Raw genomic sequence first — 6,000 nt, forward strand, 5'->3', positions numbered from 1 at the left:
AGTTGGCAGAAGGAAAGAAATCATAAAAATCAGATCAGAAATAAATGAAAATGAAATGAAGGAAACAATAGCAAAGATCAATAAAACTAAAAGCTGGTTCTTTGAGAAGATAAACAAAATTGATAAACCATTAGCCAGACTCATCAAGAAAAAAAGGGAGAAGACTGAAATCAATAGAATTAGAAATGAAAAAGGAGAAGTAACAACTGACACTGCAGAAATACAAAAGATCATGAGAGATTACTACAAGCAACTCTATGCCAATAAAATGGACAACCTGGAAGAAATGGACAAATTCTTAGAAAGGCACAACCTGCCGAGACTGAATCAGGAAGAAATAGAAAATATGAACAGACCAGTCACAAGCACTGAAATTGAAACTGCGATTAAAAATCTTCCAACAAACAAAAGCCCAGGACCAGATGGCTTCACAGGCGAATTCTATCAAACATTTAGAGAAGTGCTAACACCTATCCTTCTCAAACTCTTCCAAAATATAGCAGAGGAACACTCCCAAACTCATTCTATGAGACCACCATCACCCTGATACCAAAACCAGACAAGGATGTCACAAAGAAAGAAAACTACAGGCCAATATCACTGATGAACATAGATGCAAAAATCCTCAACAAAATACTAGCAAACAGAATCAAACAGCACATTAAACGGATCATACACCATGATCAAGTGGGGTTTATTCCAGGAATGCAAGGATTCTTCAATATATGCAAATCAATCAACGTGATACACCATATTAACAAATTGAAGGAAAGAAAGCATATGATCATCTCAATAGATGCAGAGGAAGCTTTTGACAAAATTCAACACCGATTTATGATAAAAACCCTACAGAAAGTAGGCATAGAGGGAACTTTCCTCAACATAATAAAGGCCATGTATGACAAACCCACAGCCAACATCGTCCTCAATGGTGAAAAACTGAAAGCATTTCCACTAAGATCAGGACCAAGACAAGGTTGCCCACTCTCACCACTCTTATTCAACATAGTTTTGGAAGTTTTAGCCACAGCAATCAGAGAAGAAAAGGAAATAAAAGGAATCCAAATCGGAAAAGAAGAAGTAAAGCTGTCACTCTTTGCAGATGACATGATACTATACATAGAGAATCCTAAAGATGCTACCAGAAAATTACTAGAGCTAATCACTGAATTTGGTAAAGTAGCAGGATACAAAATTAATGCACAGAAATCTCTGGCATTCCTATACACTAAGGATGAAAAATCTGAAAGTGAAATCAAGAAAACATTCCCATTTACCATTGCAACAAAAAGAATAAAATATCTAGGAATAAACCTACCTAAGGAGACAAAAGACCTGTATGCAGAAAATTATAAGACACTGATGAAAGAAATTAAAGATGATACAAATAGATGGAGAGATATACCATGTTCTTGGATTGGAAGAATCAACATTGTGAAAATGACTCTACTACCCAAAGCAATCTACAGATTCAATGCAATCCCTATCAAACTACCACTGGCATTTTTCACAGAACTAGAACAAAACGTTTCAAAATTTGTATGGAAACACAAAAGATCCCTAATAGCCAAAGCAATCTTGAGAACGAAAAACAGAGCTGGAGGAATCAGGCTTCCTGACTTCAGACTATACTACAAAGCTACAGTAATCAAGACAGTATGGTACTGGCACAAAAACAGAAAGATAGATCAATGGAACAGGATAGAAAGCCCAGAGATAAACCCACGCACATATGGTCAACTTATCTTTGATAAAGGAGGCAGGAATGTACAGTGGAGAAAGGACAGCCTCTTCAATAAGTGGTGCTGGGAAAACTGGACAGCTACATGTAAAAGTATGAGATTAGATCACTCCCTAACACCATACACAAAAATAAGCTCAAAATGGATTACAGACCTAAATGTAAGGCCAGAAATTATCAAACTCTTAGAGGAAAACATAGGCAGGACACTCTATGGCATAAATCACAGCAAGGTCCTTTTTGACCCGCCTCCTAGAGAAATGGAAATAAAAACAAAAATAAACAAATGAGACCTAATGAAACTTCAAAGCTTTTGCACAGCAAAGGAAACCATAAACAAGACCAAAAGACAACCCTAAGAATGGGAGAAAATATTTGCAAATGAAACAACTGACAAAGGATTAATCTCCAAAATTTATAAGCAGCTCATGCAGCTTAATAACAAAAAAACAAACAACCCAATCCAAAAATGGGCAGAAGACCTAAATAGACATTTCTCCAAAGAAGATATACAGACTGCCAACAAACACATGAAAGAATGCTCAACATCACTAATCATTAGAGAAATGCAAATCAAAAGTACAATGAAATATCATCTCACACCAGTCAGAATGGCCATCATCAAAAAAATCTAGAAACAATATATGCTGGAGAGGGTGTGGAGAAAAGGGAACCCTCTTACACTGTTGGTGGGAATGTAAATTGATACAGCCACTATGGAGAACAGTATGGAGGTTCCTTAAAAAACTACAAATAGAACTACCATATGACCCAGCAATCCCATTACTGGGCATATACCCTGAGAAAACCATAATTCAAAAATAATCATGTACCAAAGTGTTCATTGCAGCTCTATTTACAATAGCCCAGAGATGGAAACAACCTAAATGTCCATCATCGGATGAATGGATAAAGAAGATGTGGCACATATATACAATGGAATATTACTCAGCCATAAAAAGAAATGAAATTGAGTTATTTGTAATGAGGTGGATAGACCTAGAGTCTGTCATACAGAGTGAAGTAAGTCAGAAAGAGAGAGACAAATACCGTATGCTAACACATATATATGGAATTTAAGGAAAAAAATGTCATGAAAAACCTAGGGGTGAAACAGGAATAAAGACACAGACTTACTAGAGAACGGGCTTGAGGCTATGGGGAGGGGGAAGGGTAAATTGTGACAAAGCGAGAGAGAGGCATGGACATATATACACTACCAAACGTAAGGTAGATAGCTAGTGGGAAGCAGCAGCATAGCACAGGGAGATCAGCTTGGTGGTTTGTGACCGCCTGGAGGGGTGGGATAGGGAGGGTGGGAGTGAGGGAGACGCAAGCGGGAAGAGATATGGGAACATATGTATATATATAACTGATTCATTTTGTTGTGAAGCTGAAACTAACATACCATTGTAAAGCAGTTATACTCCAATAAAGATGTTAAAATGAAAAAAAAGAAAAAGAAAAAGAAACTGAGGGATTGAGCTCTCTGAGAGGAAAGGAGGTTCCCCAGCTGAATCTGAACTAATCCTTGAAGAGAATTTTTTTATGGAAGGTAGAGGACTGCCTAACACGGAGTGTCAAACCTGACAGTTCCTGTCAAAAGGAAGGGTAATTGTTGCCTAACTTCATAATTTGGAAATTTAAACCCATGTAATAAGAATTGGCTTTTTAAAAAAATAAATTTATTTACTTATTTATCTTTGGCTGCATTGGGTCTTCCTTGCTGCACACGGGCTTTCTCTAGTTGCAGCGAGCAAGGGCTGGTGGCTTCTCTTGTTGCTGAGCATGGACTCTAGGCACATGGGCTTCATTAGTTGTGGCACGTGGGCTCAGTAGTTGTGGCTCGTGGGCTCTAGAGCACAGGCTCAGTAGTTGTGGCACACAGGCTTAGTCGTTGCGTAGCATGTGGGATCTTCCCAGACCAGGGCTTGAACCCATGTCCCCTGCATTGGCAGGTAGATTCTTAACCACTGTGCCACCAGAGAAGTCCCAAGAATTGGCTTTTTTGTATGACTTTAAATAATCTACTAATTGTGTTTTTTAAAATTTTCTCTTCCATCTCCAAAATTTTGGAGAAATATATCTCATTTTTAAGCAGTTAACTGGGGCTTAAGAATGGAATTCTGATATGCCCAAGTATCAACTTTGGTAAATCTTCCCAGAACTGATTTATGTTCTGCTCCATTATTATTTACTCTATTCCTCTGCACCTTGTTTCTCTGGGATGAACGTTAAGCTGTACCTGTGAAAGCCTGGGTTTTAGGGTGAGCAGCTTCTAGATTTCAGCATGGCTCCACCACTTATTATCTCTCTGAGCCCCACATTCTTTTCTTTTTTTTTTAAACATCTTTATTAGAGTATAATTGCTTTACAATGGTGTGTTAGTTTCTGCTTTATATCAAAGTGAATCAGCTATACATACACATATATCCCCATATCTCCTCCCTCTTGTATCTCCCTCCCACCCTCCCTATCCCATCCCTCTAGGTGGTCACAAAGCACCGAGCTGATCTCCCGGTGCTGTGCGGCTGCTTGCCACTAGCTGTCTATTTTACATTTGGTAGTGTATATATGTCCATGCCACTCTCTCACTTCGTCCTAGCTTGTCCTTCCCCCTCCCTATGTCCTCAAGTCCATTCCCTATGTCTGCATCTTTATTCCTGTCCTGCCCATAGGTCCTTCAAAACCATTTTTTTTTTAGATTCCATATATATGTGTCAGCATACAGAATTTGTTTTTCTCTTTCTGACTTACTTCACTCTGAGCCCCAAATTCTTTATCTGAGAAATGGCAATAATAATAGTACCTACCTCCCAGAGTTACTGTGAGAATTAAATGAATACTCAATGTTCATTCTTATTAGCAGTATTGATGGAAATATTAATGGAAATACATATAAACCCAGTTTCTATGCTGATGTTTCAGAATCTTCTTAGTGTTCAGGTTTATCTCTTTAAATGGATAGGAGGAAAGTGTCAGTGTACCTGAACACAAAAGGAGTTTCTCCTGAATAGAGCTAGACATAAACAAGGCAGGCGCAGGCAAATGATAACAAGGGATTATTCAGAACACCACAGCCTGAAGGCTCCATAACTACCAAATGCCTCCTCAGCTCTTGCCTAATATTCCGGGATCAGAAATCTAATCATTCGGGCTTCCACAACTACTGAAGCCCACGTGCCTAGAGCCCTTGCTCTGCAACAAGAGAGGCCACTGCAATGAGAAGCCTACGCACCGCAACGAAGAGTAGTCCCTATTCGCTGCAACTAGAGAAAGCCCGCGTCAGCAACAAAGACCCAATGCAGCCAAAAGTAAAATAAATAAATTAAAACACACACACACACACACACACACACATACAAGAGATCTAGTCATTTAAGTAAAGGCTTGAATTCCCTGATGGTCCAGTGGTTAGGACTCCGCACTTCCACTGCTGGGCCCCAGGGTTCGATCCCTGGTCAGGGAATTAAGATACCACAAGCAGCCTGGCTGGGAGCAAAAATTAAATAAATAAATAAATAAAGGTTTTATTCAAATGTAAATACAAATACTGCTGGTAAAGATAACCATGGAGTGAATAATTTAAAACCTTCCGTTCTTAAGAAGAGGTTTTGAATGAGATTATGAAGGAGAAAATATGGGGGCAATGAACAGACTTCTGATAATCAAAAAGAGAGAAAAAGTTAGAAAATTGAGAAGAGGTGGGCCTCAAAGACAAACTTGATGGATTTAGTGATTCAAATGTTAATAGTTAAGAGAGTCTGTTTGCAAAATCCTGATAGTGTAGCAGATAATGAATGTGGGCAGTGTTAGACAAGCCAACATGGAGAGTGGATATTTCAGTCTGTGGGTGTTGTCTTCGAAACCAGAGTGAGTGGTTAGGTTTGCTTTCCTCTCACTCTTAAATTGCTTAACCTCACCACCAGAATTTATCTGGGCTAATTTCTCTGGAAAATCATGTGGTCGTGGAAATTGAGAGCTAGAACTGAGGGTAACAGTGAGTGCGCTGGCCACTCACAGACCTGGGGCTCTTGGCTTTGAGGTAGTTTCTGTGATTTCACCAGAGACTTGGGGACTAAGCATACACAGGAGATCTATTCGAGACCAAAAAGATTCCCTAGAACATGGACTTCTCAGGAGTCAGACAAGCCTAGGTTTGCATCCTGACTCAAAGGCTTACTCACTGTGTGACTTTAAGCAAATTACTTAACTGCTCTAAACCTCAGTATCATCATCTGTAAAACAGGGTTAATAAT

General features: G+C 39.1%; 1 non-coding gene across 1 annotated transcript; it reads left to right on the forward strand.

Moving 5' to 3' along the window:
* The first annotated feature begins 5,137 nt into the window (after positions 1–5,137).
* Positions 5,138–5,210, forward strand: TRNAG-UCC (transfer RNA glycine (anticodon UCC)). The gene has a single exon. It is a non-coding gene; the product is annotated as a tRNA-Gly (tRNA).
* The last annotated feature ends 790 nt before the right edge of the window (positions 5,211–6,000 follow it).

The sequence above is a fragment of the Delphinapterus leucas genome, chromosome 1, assembly GCF_059928025.1.
Source record: "Delphinapterus leucas isolate spDelLeu-1000000601 "Yukka" chromosome 1, BTC_Dleu_Yukka2, whole genome shotgun sequence".
NCBI lineage: Eukaryota > Metazoa > Chordata > Mammalia > Artiodactyla > Monodontidae > Delphinapterus > Delphinapterus leucas.